General features: G+C 46.4%; 1 long non-coding RNA gene across 2 annotated transcripts in view; it reads right to left on the reverse strand.

Annotated features, from left to right (window-relative positions):
- The window catches only part of LOC122435010, a 51129-nt gene that overhangs the window by 29270 nt on the left and 5002 nt on the right, over positions 1-16857 (reverse strand). The window contains exons 3-7 of one of the 2 annotated variants that reach the window (XR_006267539.1): positions 15103-15179; positions 13303-13686; positions 8484-8622; positions 3896-4006; positions 2976-3428 (exon numbers count right to left, since the gene is read on the reverse strand). This is a non-coding gene — a long non-coding RNA (uncharacterized LOC122435010). Of the gene's footprint in view, positions 1-2975; positions 3429-3895; positions 4007-8483; positions 8623-13302; positions 14053-15102; positions 15180-16857 lie in introns of those variants that run through there. The other variant, XR_006267538.1, reaches the window with a different exon arrangement.

Below are 16857 nucleotides of genomic sequence, written 5' to 3' on the forward strand. Positions count from 1 at the left end.
CTCTTACACTGTTGGTGGGAATGCAAACTAGTACAGCCACTATGGAAAACAGTGTGGAGATTCCTTAAAAAACTGGAAATAGAACTGCCATATGACCAAGCAATCCCACTTTTGGGCATACACACTGAGGAAACCAGATCTGAAAGAGACACGTGCACCCCAATGTTCATTGCAGCACTGTTTATAATAGCCAGGACATGGAAGCAACCTAGATGCCCATCAGCAGATGAATGGATAAGGAAGCTGTGGTACATATACACCATGGAATATTACTCAGCTGTCAAAAAGAATTCATTTGAACCAGTCCTAATGAGATGGATGAAACTGGAGCCCCTTATACAGAGTGAAGTAAGCCAGAAAGATAAAGAACATTACAACATACTAACACATATATATGGAATTTAGAAAGATGGTAATGATAACCCTATATGCAAAACAGAAAAAGAGACACAGAAATACAGAACAGACTTTTGAACTCTGTGGGAGAAGGTGAGGGTGGGATGTTTCAAAAGAACAGCATGTATACTATCTATGGTGAAACAGAACACCAGCCCAGGTGGGATGCATGAGACAAGTGCTCGGGCCTGGTGCACTGGGAAGACCCAGAGGAGTCGGGTGAAGAGGGAGGTGGGAGGGGGGATCGGGATGGGGAATAAGTGTAAATCTATGGCTGATTCATGTCAATGTATGACAAAACCCACTGAAATGTTGTGAAGTAGTTAGCCTCCAACTAATAAAAAAATTAAAAAAAAAAAAAAATAAAATAAATAAATAAATAAATACTACATTTCCTCTAGGATCAGAAGACGGACAAGGGAGCTCACTCTCTCCACCATTTTTCAATATATCAGCTTATATTATTTTATTGTAATTTTCAGGGTCAATGGCTTTGTTCAAAGTTTTCACAAAGGGCTCTCTGAAGGGCTCAGATGCCAACCTGCTCATGCACTCAACAAGCTCAAGCAGAGAAAACAATGTGCTCCTTCTTATGGCAAAAAGTTTCCTGGCGTTTTTTTCAACCGCGAAGGGCGGGGGAGATACGGGATGGTGACACTTGGAGCAACACTGCCACCTGCCGACCACAGAAACCAAAACGCCACAAGCCCGGAAGAAAAGCCAACGTATTTCTTGGGTTTTCGCGGAGAGGACTCGACACCGTGGATGCGGAAGTTAAGGGGGATTCCCATCAGGACCAGAGAAAGGAAGGCAACCTCCGGAAGGGGCCCGGCCAAACCACCCGTGGACCGCGGACTCCTGCGGCTCGCTGAACCTAGGAAACACGGGCAGGAAGTCAGGGAGTCTCAGAAATCCGCGGCTTGGTGGGCGGTGCTGCGCCCCCATTGGCTGGTTCTGGGCATGCGTGTAACAACTCAGGGAGGCCCCTGTCAGTGTCCTGGCCGGGGTTGGTTGGAAGTTTTCTCCTGGACCCGGTTTCAAAGTCTTCACTGGAGAACCTGACCGTGTATGTCCGGGTCCTGTCTCCCACTGCCGAAGCCCCACAAATGCGGAACCCGTACAAGTCCCCTGTGTTTCCCCTTCCGCCCACCCTAGCCCTGTGAACATGTTCCTCCCGTGGTATACTCACTGTTCTCTCAGCCCTCACTCTTCTGATCCGTCCTCAGTGCCCACGAGGCTCCCACGGTCACCCCGGAGACTCTCCGTCCTCGTCGATGTTCCCCTCCTCCCTACCCGAGCATCCTCTTGCCCACGGTCTCCCCGCCACCGACCCTGGCCCCGGGCATCAGGAAAGACCGCGCCCCTCATGGTCTGCTGTTTCTAGCCTTCTTCCCTCTCATCCCCCTCAACATGATGTCCTGTCCTCCAGCTGCCTAGCTCTAGTGCCAGTGCAGGGATACCAGAACATCCTGGAAACCCTCACCTCCACTACCACACGTCCTTCCATTACCATCCGCCAGGCCCCGCCCCGATCGGATCCTCTGACCCAGGGCTGGAAGTTGTTCCCCACAAACACACTTCTTGTGCTCCTTGCACACTCCTGACTACTCACTCCCTGCCTGTGTCTGAGCACCTGAGCGTTGAGCACCCAACTTTACAGAAGTGTTTTATCTTAAACCTGTGGCCAGAGTAGAACTACTGTTCATTTTCACTCTTACCTACCTAGACTACTACACTACACAGCAGTAACATTCCTCCATCCTAATGACCACCAGCCCCAACCGAAAATAATTCCTGGAGAAGAAGCAATCCCGTGGGATTTCTCAAGTCTCCCAATCCCAAAGTGCATGTTTCTGCCCTGGCAGTCTGCTGCCCATCTGCCCGAGTGCTCCTGACTGCACCCAGCCCCTCACCTCTGCCGGGGTCCCATGCCTTGCACCTTCCCAGGGACTTCCAACCTGCAGTTATCACCCCTCTCGCCTGAACCAGGACCTGCTCCCTCTACATCGCAGCGTTCCACAACACAGGGGGAAACCCATCCTCTTCTACCACCCTCTTCTGCAGCTACTGGCACATCACCGGTTGCCCTTCAAAACAAAACTGCTTCAAAGTCTGCTGAGATATTCTTTACTCAGCCCCCTTCCATGAAGCTTTTATCCCAGTCATTCCACGGTAACTGGCCTTGCCAAGTCCATCATTAATATCCATTGTTCCTGATCCCGCAGACACTCTTCAGTGCTCATCTTAGCCAACATCTCTGGCATCTTTGACTCTTGTGTTCTTTATCCCTGTTTTTATATTTCAGGGGTGTGGGGCTTATGTGACACCAAAGTATCCTAACTGTACTTGACAAGGTACACATTCTAGCCTATGCCCCCTTTGACCTGGATATTGTATGGGAAGTCTTGGGTCAAATGCAAGAGAAGCCAAAGAAAAGAGCATCCCACTCACAGTGGGGAACGGCCCACAGAGGCAGTGGCAGGCAGAGGTGAGAGGGCTCAAACAAGGGAGGTGTGACAAGAAATGAAGAGGAACACCAGGGAAAGGGGGATTCCACCCCATTCACATTTGGGACTCACAGGGGGCACACTGCGCAATGACCCAATGTTGTCTTTGGGCAGATGGGTGGCTGTCGTTTAGGAATTTCGTTTTCTGGAGCTGATCTTGGTGCCTGCTTTGCTGCAGGTGAGATCCAAGGGAGGGCTCTGAATCAACTGAGGGAGAAATGTGGAAAGGGACAGAATCCAGACGAAACCTAAGCAGGCAATGGGCTAGGAGACCTTGCAGCTGAGGCTGAGGAGTGGACATCCCTGCCCAGGGATGGGCTGGACAATGAGACCCAGATTCAGAGGGGTCTGAAGATGCCAGCAGAGTGGCTGAGGCTCAGTCAGCCAGGGAGCACTGGATCCACAGCAAGAGGACGGAGACAGAAATGCAACTTTCACCACCCCACCCACGGGTGGTGCAGGTCAGCATCAACAGCTGGAGCCAGGAAAGGGCAGTCATCTTTCCCTCAGGGACCGCTGAGGCCACTGTGAGGAACAAAGGTGTTATAGACTACCCCTCCCACATTACCGCAAGCCTTGTAAGTGACACATTCCCCTGCTCCATGGCTGAAAGAAGTAGAGAGCATTTTCACCAGAATAGAGTGAGCATTTTTATCTATGGACATTCAGTTGGTTGCATGCAACCACACTTTCCATGTTAGAAGTAACTTCAGTAGGAGTTTTCTGGTTACTAACCAGTATGAAGGGTGAACACTCATGAGGAAGATCAGATCAGCCAGGGAGAACAAATACACTAAAGTGTCCATGGAATCTGAGGAGCATACATTGAGACTGTCATCTCAGCAACCCACGCCCGCCACCTCCACCCTGGCTCTTCCTGTGACCATGGGTCGCAGAGGCAGAGTGGGGCCCAGAGGGAGAGGAAGGTCTTCCTGGAACTCCAATGCTGCTTTGAAACCACCACTCTCCTTGACCGCAACGTGAATACTCACCTGTGAAGATCATTCCAATTCTCCATTCTGTCTTCTAGTCAACAGTCCTGATGATTCTTTTGGAACTGGCATCCTGGTCTCTTTGGTTTGGAGAACAGAAAATAGCATACCCTGAAAGCACACAGACCTCTACTTCCAATACGCTGTGTCTTTGATTCCTTTCAAGCCATGCTTCTTGAAAGTACAGACTCCAGGAGCATCCTTACCTGGTTACCTCTTGATTCCTCCTCTGAGTGCCCATCCACACAATATCCCGTTGCTAACGTATCCCAAGAGCTCCGTGGGCCAAACCATAGTACCCGGTGGTGTATTGCCCACAGACACATTCTGTCTTCAAAAACACTTTCCTTGGTCATAGTCTCTGACAGAAGTGCATCCTGGCTTTCCTCCTCCCTCAAAGTCCATTACTTCTAAGATTCCTTGTCTGTCCATTTACTTTAACCCTCTCCTAAATCTTGGTTTTGCTTTCCTCTGGTTTCCCACCTCTGCCCTGTGCTCTTCCATTCTACACATAATCCTTGGGTGACCACGTCACCCCCGAGAGCTTTTACCCATCTGACTTGTTTTCATCCGTTATCACTCTGTATGCTGATGGCTTTTCCTATCACCAGATCTACCTAAGACCTCCCAACTGGGGCCCACTTCCCCCACAGGATGAGACGTATAGGCCATCTGCACTCAGATGTCCCATAAGCCCTGCAGACCTGCTAGTAGCCCCAGGCCAATGTTCCCTGGGGTGTCTCATGGATGGGCACGGCCATCCACCCAGTTCCTTCAACCACAATCCCGGACATGCTGCTGGGTGTGATCTTCACCGAGCCATGACTCCCCTGGAGCTGCTCTGGAAAAGGCTGACCCGAGATATTCCTGTTGCCACAGGTGGGGATCCGTTCCTCTCAGAGGCCCTGTTCCTACAGACACGCTCTTAAGGTGTCCTGAGCACAGGCCATCACCCTCTTTTGGATCTCCGAGAGAACCTGGCCACTGTAATCCATCTGAGAGGATGAAAGCCCTGTCTTTAACAGGACGGTGAGTCAGGACACAGCAGTGTAAGCCCATCATTGGGGAACAGACCAAGGAATATCCAGAAGAGATTCCTAAAGTAGAACGTTTCGAGAGGTGGGTCTTAAAAGGTGTGCATCAAACAAGGGATTGCTTAACTGTATTTTTCCCAATAAACATCCTGTTCTTATTTGGTCTTCATCTGAGCATGGGAGTTAATTTGATAACACAGGAAACAGTTTAAAATGGCAACTGAGCCCAGGCAGCAGATATGCTGACAGCCGATCCTTCCACATCAACATCAATAGCTACAATTCTGAGCCATCTTTACTCTTTTTTTGAAGCACTCTTTTGATCTGTCCAATGCAGTAATCTCCACAGTGTTTCAGAAATGTATTCAACTAACTAGGCACAAGGGATCCTGACAAGAACTAAAACATACTGAGTTTCACTAACAACAGCAGGGTTTTAACTGTAAAGCTTTGGATTCAGAAACATGCAGGAGAGCAAGCACAAGGTCAGTTTTCAAACAAGTATTTATTTGGGCAAGTTGTCCCTTTCCTCAGCCTAAGGTGCCTGTCAAGCATAGCGGGCCATGATGAAAGCCTGCTTTGCTTGTAGACAGTTGTAAGTTTTTGATGTTCGATTTCTTCCAGTAAGAATGGGTTCTGTTTCCACAGCTGCAAGCTCGGCTTTCATAAGAGAACTTTTTCAGATAATGCTCATGCCAGGGCCACACACCAACCCTACTACATCAGACTCTCCTGAGATATGCTGCCAGCATCAACTGTTGTAAAGCCTCTCCAGGGGAGATGTGATGCACAGTTAAGATTGAGAAGCACAATCACATGATGCTTCACCTGTCCTGGTTTTAAATAGAATCCTGAACTGAAGAACCATGTTTGCTACTAATGAAATTTAAAAAAAATTTGTAATTACAAATTCCCTTCTGAGGGAAATTCCCTTCTGAAGGATTTTTTACATATTTATTCACAGCCAAATTTAGAACAATTTCAATGAGTCAGAGATGTGTCATGTCCCCAAGTCACCTTCCTTACCACTCAGGAAGATGGAGTGGAGGGAACGCACCTCAGTCCTGGAGGCAGAAGGAGAATGGATGGAGTTGTGTTGTCTTGGTTACTGCTCTGGTGAGCATCCCTCCTGGGTTGCTGAGCTCAGGCAGGGGGCCTCACACCAGGCTACAGGTGTTCCTGTGACCAGAGGTTGGAGCTAAGGGCTGAGATCCGTTACCCGGGAAATGGAAGCTGGGTTCACGTGATTTGAGAAGAATGGGAAAACAACAAAGTGGAATTTCAGATGCAGGGTGGGTTTTGGGAGCCCGTCCAGATCCACTGACTTGTGGTCACACAACGGGCCCCTTGAGTCAACACAGAGACACACTAGTTGTGTGTGCTCCCTGGGGATTCTGTCCTGACGTGCACAGCGACTGTTTCTGGAGGGAGCATCTAGCACTCGTGGAGAAGGCTGGACCCAAAACGTGGAAGGAGCAGGGGCACTCCTCGTTGTTACAAAGCAATGGCATGTCTTTTCCCACATGTCTCACTTGGACATCTGCATTACCTTCCTAAACTGCTTTCCTGAGGTATAATTACATACCACAAATCACACCCATCACTCCCAGGGCAGTGACTTTTAGCACCTTCACACAGTGGTGCAACCCCCACCACAGTGCAGGTGTGGAACACCACCAGCCCCACAAAAAGGTTCCACGTACCCGTCAGCAGTGGATCCCCAACAGGACCTGCAGGCCCAGGCATCCTCTCGTCTGATTTCCCTCTCTGTAGATTTGCCCTTTCTGGGCATTTCATATCAATGGACTCTTGCAGGAAGTGGCCTTTTGTGTCTGGGTTGTTTCACTTAGCATAATGCTTTGGAAGCTCACCCACGTGGCAGCAGAAAGCAGAAGTTCATCACTTTTTATCCGTCTATGCTATTCCACTGTATGGCTACATACAGAATACTTTGTTTACCACTCTCCAGCTGACAGACTTTTAGGCTGCTCCACTATTTGGAAATTAGAAACAGTGCTGCTGTGAAAGACCTGTAAGAACAAGTATTTGTGTGGACATAGGTTTCGCTTCTCATTTCCCAATGATGTCATTTCTCCTTTTGCACGGTGCACAGGCTAGACCCTTCCGGCAGTGTGGAATAGAGGTGGTTGAAGCAGACCCCCTGTCCTTGGTCTGGATCTCAAGACGCAAGCATTCACTCAGACACTACTGGATGTGACGTGACGAGAGCAGGATGGTTCTCGGGGATGTCCTTCAGCACCACGACGACGATCCCTTCTATCCTGAGCTGGTTGACCGTGTTTATTGATTTTAGTTATTTACTTATTTGTCATAAACGGGTCTTGAACTGTGTCAAATGCTTTTTCTTTGTCTGTCAAGGTGACAGGTGGTTTCCGTCCTTCATTATATCAATACACTGTTTCCCATAACTGAAGTTGAGTGTTGGTCCAATACTGCAATCCTGGGAAAAATCTTGCACAGCCCTTTGCAAAATATTTCTCCATTTGGTTTCCTGATACTGTGTTGAGGGTGTATGCATCGCTATTCATGATAGATATGGATCTGTAGCTTTCTGGTGATGTCAAGTCTGGCTTTGGTACCGGGCTAATACTGTGCTTATAGGATGAATTAGGAAATGTTCCCTCCTCCTTCCTGTCTATTCAGGAAGAATCTGTGAAGCATGCGTGCTATTTCTTCTTCAAACATTTGATAGATTTCATTGATGAAACCAGGAGTCCCAGGACTTCCCTTTATGGGAAGGTGTTTAAATGAATGGTTCAATATCATTGCTTGCTATAGGTACATTCAGATTTGTTATTTGGCCACTGCATTTAAGCCAACTCCCATCCAGTATTCTCTGGCCTGTTGGTTCCTATGGCTCAGTCTCTGGTCTAGGATTTGACGTGTTGGACATCTCTGCACATCACAGGATTCTGGCTCCTACTCTGTAACTGGGGAGAGTATGCTGTCTAAGAAGTCACCCCCAAACCACCAACACCCAATAGGCAGGTTGGGGATACAGACTTTGAGGTGGGGATGGGGTGGCACTGCTGATATCCTCATTTATAGCTGCCATCCATCCTCCGGGTGCCCTCTTGCAGGCTGTGGGTAATTCTGCAGTTGGGACTGGCACAGCAAGGACCCAGAGTACCCGGTCCCCTCCCCCGCCATGTCCACTTCATCTACCCTGATCCTCGTCACTCCTCTCATCTCCTAGCAACACAGCCTCACAGGGGATCCGTGACGCACTCGCCACCACATCTAAGGGTGTCAGATCTCCTCTCTGCTTAATGACTCAACTCTCGAGGGCAGGGACTGGCTATGCAATTCCGCCTCACCTCGCCCGTCTGAAAAGCCAGCCTGGCACGGCATGGAGGGGATGTAACAACAACAGTGAAAACCTTCGTGATTGGCTAATTGAGGGACTGTGGATGGTGGGATCGACCTGGGTTGGCTGCTGGAGTGAGCCCATCACATCCCACCCTGGGGAACTTGTGCCAGGTGGGGATGACCATCCCTGCCCCAGTGCACTGTGGCTAGCATCAATGACGTACCTTATCCAGACTTGGTGTGCCACCAGCTGTGGACGGGCACCAAAGTCACCGGGTCTTCTCACTTCACCCCAGCCTTTACGCAGGGTACAGTTGGGGATACTCTGTCAGAAATAAACCTGCGCTCATATGGCCTATTAGTCTATGACAAAGGAGCCAAGAACATCCATCAGGCAAAATGCTGTCTCTTCAATAAATGGTTATGGGAAAACTGGACCCCTTTCATACACAACATTCAGAAATCAACAACAACAAGGGAAGATTAAAGACAAAATTGATAGACCTTAAACCATAAAGCTCCTAGAAGAAGACGTAGCCAGGACACTCTTTCACATAGGTCTTAGCAATAGTTTTTTGACATGTCTCCCCAGGCAAGAGCAACAAAAGCAAAAATAAACAAATGGGAGTTCATCAAACTAAAAAGCTTTTACAGAGCAAGGGAAACCATCAACAAAAGAAAAAGGCAACTTGCTGAGTGGGAGAAGATATGAGCAAGTGATACACATCCGAAAAGAGATAGATATCCAAAACAGCTAAAGGACTCATAGAATGTATTGGCAATGGGAAAACACCCCAAACTCAATTTTAAGATGGGGCAAAGCAGTGAATAGACATTTCTGCAAAGAAGAGGTATAGATGGCTAACAGACATATGAAGAGATGCTCAACATCTCCTCATCAGGGATTAGAAAATCAAGACCTCAGTGAAGTACTTCCTCGTACCTGTCAAGTAGCTATTATAAACAAGACAAGAAGTAAGAAATGTTGGCGAGGATGTAGAGAAAAGGAAACCCTCGTGCGGTGTTGGTGGAAATGTATATTGGTGCAGCCGCTATGGAGACAATGAGGGTTTCCTCAAAAACTGAAAACAAGAACTACCATGAGATCCCGCAGTTACACTTCTTGGTGTTTTTTTCAAGAATAGAAGAAACACTTGTCACAAAAGATATATGTGCTCCTCTGTCCACTGCAGTGCTATTTACAGCCAAGGGGATCCAAGATCTGGAAGGAACCTAAGTGCCCATCGATACATGAGTCAAAAAGGAAGAAATGGTGTACACACACACACACACACACACAGTGGAATATTACTCAGCAAAAAAAAGTGAAATCTTGTCAATGTCGACAACATGGATGGACCTAGAGGGTATGATGCCAAGTGAAACTAGGCACACAGAGAAAGACAAATACCACACAGTTTTATTTATATGTGGAACCTCAGAAATAGGTAAGAGAGCATGGGAAACAAGACAGAAATAGAGTCAGAGACACAGAGAACAAACTGGTGGTTACCAGAGGAGGAAGGAGTAGGGAGATGTGTAAAACAGGGAAGGGGTTAGGAGATACAAACTTCCAGTTATAAAATAAGTCATGGGAATGAAATGTACACACAGGGAATATAGTCAATAATCTTATAATAAATCTCTGTGGTGGCACATGGTAACCAAAATTATCATAGCAATTCATTTCATAATGTTTAAAAATATGGAATCACTTTGTTGTGCACTTGAAAGAAATATAATATCATATGTCAACCTTGGGCCTCCCCGGTGGCTCAGCAGTAAAGCATCCTCCTGCATTGCTGGAGCTGCAGGAGGCGTGGGTTGGATCCGTGGGTCGGGAAGATCCCCTGGAGGAGGGCGTGGCATCCCACTCCAGTATTCTTGCCTGGAGAATCCCATGGACAGAGGAGCCTGGTGGGCTACAGGCATGTGGTCTCAAAGAGTTGGACATGGCTAGTGTGACTTGGCATGCACGCACGCATGGCAACTTTACTGAAGAAATAAAGAGTGGGGGCTCTGAATGAAGGATGCCAAGGTCTGTGGGTCACTTTTCCTCTGGCGGCCTATATGACTCTGAGCAATCCCCCTGACTTCTCTGTCCTCTGCTTTCTCACCTCATCAATTAGGATTGAAATCTTCCAAAATGATGGGTCTTTGAAGGAGGATTAAATAAGGTGACACAAAGAAATATATTGAATGTGGTCTGATACCTGGTAAAGGATGAGCAACCTGGAAATGCCATGTTCGCCCTGCTAAACATGCCCACACTGACTAAATTCACGCCTCTGACTTTCAAGAAGAAAAGCTCCCTTGGGAGACAAGTCCTGCAAGATGGGTTGAGCTCTGAAGCTCTCTGATGAGATCACAAGTTCAGACTCCAATAAATATACCTGTTCTCAAGCGCCTCTGTCTGCAGAAGACTTGTGGATTTCTGCAGAAATACAGCTCTGGGGGCTAGCTGAGAGCACAGACTGACTGACAGACAGCAAAATTCATTTTTACCTCTGAAGAATCTCACAGGCACTTGCTGGCTACACCACATTGGCCTCTGACTGTGGGGAGGAAAAGAAGATTTCATCACTCATGTCTCCTGTAATAAAAAGGGAAGCTATTTGTTATTAGGGGAAAGATGATCGTGAATCACAGATCTGAGAAAGGTGTTATACTCAGAATATGTAAGGAAATTTAAAATTGCAAAGGACAAAATGTAGTTTAGGAGGACAGATCCTTGTGCCAAGGATTGGGGTGTGGGAGAGGAAACCAAAAAGGGCAGCACTTGGGTGTTTTTGGGGTGACGGACATGGCCTGTGTTCTGGTCGTGATGGTGATCACTGGAATCTCTCTGTGGATCAGAGCCCAGACAACTGCACAAGCAAGGACAAGCAGGCCAGGAATTTCCTGGTGGTCTAGTGGTTAAGAATGTGCCTGCAATACTGTAAAGCAATTAGCCTCCAACTAATATAAATAAATTTTAAAAATTAAAAATAAAAAAATTTAAAAAAAAGAATGTGCCTGCCATATAAAATGAACGCACAGAAATCCCTTGCACTCCTATAAAATAATAAGGAAAAATCAGAAAGAGTAATTAAGGAAACAATCCCATTCACCATTGCAATGAAAAGAATAAAATACTTAGGAATAAATGTACGTAAAGAAACAAGAGACCTGTATACAGAAAACTATAAAAAATACTGATGAAAGAAATCAAAGATGACAGAAAGAGATGGAGAAATGTAGCATGTTCTTGGATTGGAAGAGTCAGCATAGTGAAAATGACTCTACTACCCAAAGCAATCTGTATATTCATCACAATCCGGATCGAACTACCAAAGGTATTTTTCACATAACTAGAACAAATAATTTCTCAGTTTGAATGGAAACACTAAAGACTCTGAATACCCAAAGCAATCTTGAGAAAGAAGAATGGACCTGGAGGAATCAACCTTCCTGACTTCAGACTATACTACAGACCATACTACAAAGCTACAGTCATCAAGACAGTCATCAAGACAGTATGGCAGAAAGACAGAAATATAGATCAATGGAACAAATTAGAGAACCCAGAGATAAATCCACACACGTATGCACAGGTTATCTTTGACAAAGGAGGCACAAATATACAATGGCGTAAACAAAGTCTCTTCAACACGTGATGCTGGGCGAAATGCTCAACTACGTGTAAAAGAATGAAACTGGAACACTTTTTACACCACACACAAAAATGAACTCAAAATGAATTAAAGATCTAAACGTGAGACCAAAAACTATAAAACTCTTAAGAGGAAACCATAGGCAGAACACTCTCTGACATAAATCACAACAAGATCCTCTATGGCCCACCTCCCAGAGTAATGGAAATAAAAACACAAATAAATAAAAGAGACCAAATTTAACTTAAATGCTTTTGCACAATGAAGGAAACTGTAAGCAAGGTGAAAAGACAGCCCTCAGAATGGGAGAAAATAACAGCAAATGAAATAACTGACAAAGAATGAATCTCCAAAATATACAAGCAGCACATGCGGCTCAATACCAGAAAAACAAACAACCCCACAAAAAGGGGCAGAAGATCTAAACAGACATTTACCCAAAGACACAGAGATGGCTACCAAACACATGAAGAGATGCTCAACATCACTCATTATTAGAAAACTGAAAATTAAAACCACAATGAGGTATCATCTCACATAGGTCAAAATGGCCATCATCAAAAAGTCTACAAACAATAAATGCTGGAGATGGTGTGGAGAAAAGGGAACCTTCTTCCACTGTTGGTGGGAACGCAAACTGGTACAGCCACTATGGAGAACAGAGTGGCGATTCCTTAAAACACTGGGAACAGAACTGCTACACGACCGAGCAATCCCACTGCTGGGCATACACCTCGAGGAAATCAGAAGTGAAACAGACACATGTACCCCAATGTTCACAGCAGCACTATTTACAACAGCTAGGACATGGAAGGAATCTAGATGTCCATCGGCAGACGAATGGATATGGAAGTTGTGGTGCATATACACAATGGACTATTACTCAGCTATAAAAAGGAATGCATTTGAATCAGTGCTAATGAGGTGGATGAACCTGGAGCCTGTTACACAGAAAGAAGTCAGTCATAAAGAGAAAGACAAATACTCATATTAATGCATATATATGGAATTTAGAAGGGCGGTAGCAACGATTCTACATGCAGGGAAGCAAAGGAGACAGAGACGTACAGAACATACTTTTCGACTTGGCGAGAGAAGGCGAGGGTGGGATGATTTGAGAGAATAGCAGTGAAACATACACATTCCCATATGTAAAACAGATGACCAGTGGAAGTTGAATCCATGAAGCAGGGTACCCAAAGCCAGTGCTCTGGGACAGCCCAGAGAGACAGGGTGGGGAGGGAGGTGGGATGGGGGTTCAGGAGGGGAGGACACATGTATACCTTCGGCTGATTCATGTTGATATATGGCAAAAAGCGATCACAGTATGGTTTAGTAATTATTCTCTGATTAAAATAAATTAATGATTAAAAAATAAAACAGAACCCACCTGCCAATGCAACGGGGCAGGCGTTCTGTCCCTGGTCCAGGAAGACTCCACGTGCCACAGGGCAACTAAGACTGTGTGTCACAACTACTGAACCCACCTGCTTCGACTACTGAAGCCCTCGAGCCTAGACTCCATGCTCCACAACAAGAAAACTCTCTGAAATGAGAAGCGTATGCACCGCCACTAGAGAGTAGTCCTCCTTCTCCACAACTAGAGAAAGCCTCGTGCAGCAACAAAGACTCAGTGCAGCCACCAATAAATAGATATATAATAAGAAAGAAAACCGGGCCAATCTTACTGTGTGTTCATTTGAAAAATCCAATGGTAGATACCGAAGTAGGTGCATCTCTCTAGATTCTTTGAATGATCATATCTTGGGTGAAGCTAATAAAAATTACATCACAGGCTATATTAAAATTTTAGATCAGCTTCCCAGGCACTGCTCTTTTCTAGACAGCTACATTTCTCAGAGAATTGTTACTTAGGAACTTTAGTACCGTAACTGAGGCCTCCACCACATTCAAGGGAAGAAAGCAAAAGACATTAGGAAGACACAGTTCAAGTCCTATGACTTTATGAGTTGCCTGTGACCACTGGCTAGGATGAACACACATCCCAGAGTCTCTTCACATTTCAGAAACTGAAACCTGTATTTCAACCACTTAGTTCAGTTCTTTAAGGGCACTGCTATCCCCTTAAACAAACACTTTGTGTGAAACACTTGGAAAATGTTGGAAAACCTTTGGAAAATGTTCGAAAAGACTTGGAAAATGACCTTAACCCAATTCACTCCCACCCTCTTGTCACATGTCACAAGGAGTCTCTCACGATGATATTTCCTCACGTAGAAAGCCAATTCTCAGATAAAGAAAAGAATTCACACACACACACCTTCTGAAGAAATACTGAGATTTTAGAAACTGACTCACAACTAACCCATGGTTCATCATTCTTTTCTCTCGTCTCCCTCCATCCACTCTGAGAAATCAGTATTTGGCCATGCTGTCTGATTTGCCCACCAAGTTGCTCATACCACACACAGGATGTTGTTACAAGTCAGCCTATACGCACGCCCTTGACACCAGCCAGCCCTACTGAAGTCGTCTACCTGGGGGAAGGGAGGTGGCTGGGACTATAAAGTCATCATCTCATTTCCTTCATCACCCTACCCCATTTCATTCCCTGCAGTCACCTGGCCCAAACGAATAAAGATCTCACACCAAATCGCTGCTTAAAGCACCACTGCCTCAAGTTTCCTTTGTTATCTCACGTGGTTTCTGAGCCCAGGGAACAGATTTTACTTGAGATGAGTAAAGCTAGGGAGACAGCCCATTGGCCAGAGATTCTGTTTGGGAGGTGACGTCTCTCAGCATACTCTTTACGACCCCATGGACCAAGGCCCGCCAGGCTCCTCTGTCCAGGGGATTCTCCAGGCAAGAATACTGGAGTGGGTTGCCATGCCATCCTCCAGGGATATTTCCCAACCCAGGGATTGAACCCAGGTGTCCTAATTCCTCGCAGACGGATTCTCTACTGCTGAGCCCCCGGGGAAACCCATGATGAACCTAGACTGCATATTAAAAAGCAGAGACGTCACTTTGCTGACAAAGGTCTGCAGAGTCAAAACGATGGTTTTTCCAGTAGTTGTATACAGATGTGTGAGTTGGATCATGAGGAAGGCTGAGTGATGCTTTCGAATTGTGGTGCTAGAGAGATGACCCTTTAGAATCCCTCGGGCAGTAAGGAGCACAACCCGGCCAATCCTACAGGAAATGAATACTAAATACTCTGAATACTCACTGGAAGGACTGATGCTGAAGCTGCAATACTTTGGCCACCTGATGAGAATAGCTGACTCATTGGAAAACACCGTAGTGCTGGAAAAGAACGAAGGCAGGAGGAGAAGGGGGAGACAGAGGGTGAGATGGTTAGACAGCATCACCAACACAATGGACATTAATTTGATCAAACTCAGGGAGATAGTGTAGGACAGAGGAGCCTGGCGTGTCATGGGGTCACAGGGGTCGTAAATAGTCGGTAATGGGGTCGTAAATAGTCGGACACGACTGAGTGACTGAACAACCACCACCTCCACCTTCCCTTTGAGCTTCCCTAAGGTGCCACCGCCCCACTATCAGCGGGGCTAAGAAGCTTTCTGTGTCTGTCAGTGGTGAAGGCTGAGACTTATGTCTTCACACACTCAGCGCCCCCCGCTTAGGGTTGATGGCGGGTCCTTAACGCTCATCACTCCCTCCCAGAGCTCAGACCAGGCAGCCTTCTCACAACAGTCATGGAGCACCTACCCTGCTACAGAGTTGGGAGTTGGAGCTGTTTACCCCTCTCAGTGTGTCTTCTCCCTTTACATCACTCCCACATTTCTTCCTGAGTCACCGAATCCAACTCTGCTCATCCCCACCTGGTCCCTCTAAGAAGCTGCCCCTGCATCTCTAGCCCATCTCTATCACCACATGCACGGGGTGGGTGCAGGTACGCCCTGCGCCATGTATCTTCTTTCTCCTTTCTCTTCGGAATCTGTCGACTCCCAGACATCACAAAAGGGCTCCAGATCGCCCACAAAGGGGTCAGTGCTGCTGGGGAGGCTCTGACTCTGATCCACAGGCTGGGTCAAAGCAGGACTGTGTTATAAGCACCATAAGCCACCGCACTGCATCATGGGAGCCAAAGGAGCAAAGGTCTGAAAGTCCTAACACAGACATTTCCGTGGACAGAACACCAGTGAATTCCTTGGGACCTGTGAGCTGTTGTCTGGTTTGGGCCTATGGCGTCAGTGACCTTTTTCTCAATTCTTGCAGGCTTAGCTAGCCTTCCATCAGGACCTCTCTACTCCCCACAGCCCCCCACCTACGGTACCAAAGATACTATTTCTGACTTCAGTGCGCTGATTGGGTTTTCACCTGGCAGGGATACAAACACAACTTTTTTATGCTGAAACCTCAAGATACCTGAGGAGAACGAGTCTTCAGAAAGTACATTTTTCAATTATAATAGAAAAACTGCCTATGTAACAATGAAGATACAACAAATTACAATACTAATAAAATGTTATTTGGAAATTATCTAGAATGTCACACTTCAGAGAAAAAAACTTAATATTTGGTCTACTGCCTTCCAGGTTTTGTTCTCTGCATTTAAGAAAATTACGAGATGGGGGAGGTAATGTCTTCATGATATTGTATCTGTTGCTCTGTCTGTGTATCATTATATTATACTATGGTTATGCTACTTTCCATAATGATGAGGGTCCTCCACTAATGTTGGTCAGAGGAAACACTGTTTAGACCTCAGTATGGACCAGGAACTGTTCTCTGTGATGTGTGCAGGTTGACATGACACCCCATGGTCTTTCACACACTTACGAGACACTGTCCAATCCATACACAGATCCATAGTAATGTTTCAGGAGGATGGACATGTTTATCTGACTTTTGACCCAGAGTACACCAGACACTGCACTGTATTCCAGATTGGGGGTCAGATGCCACACCTGGCTGTTTCCTTCTGACCTGGGAACTAATCTGACTCAGCTCTTGCCAG

Source organism: Cervus canadensis, chromosome X (genome assembly GCF_019320065.1).
Source record: "Cervus canadensis isolate Bull #8, Minnesota chromosome X, ASM1932006v1, whole genome shotgun sequence".
NCBI classification, from domain to species: domain Eukaryota; kingdom Metazoa; phylum Chordata; class Mammalia; order Artiodactyla; family Cervidae; genus Cervus; species Cervus canadensis.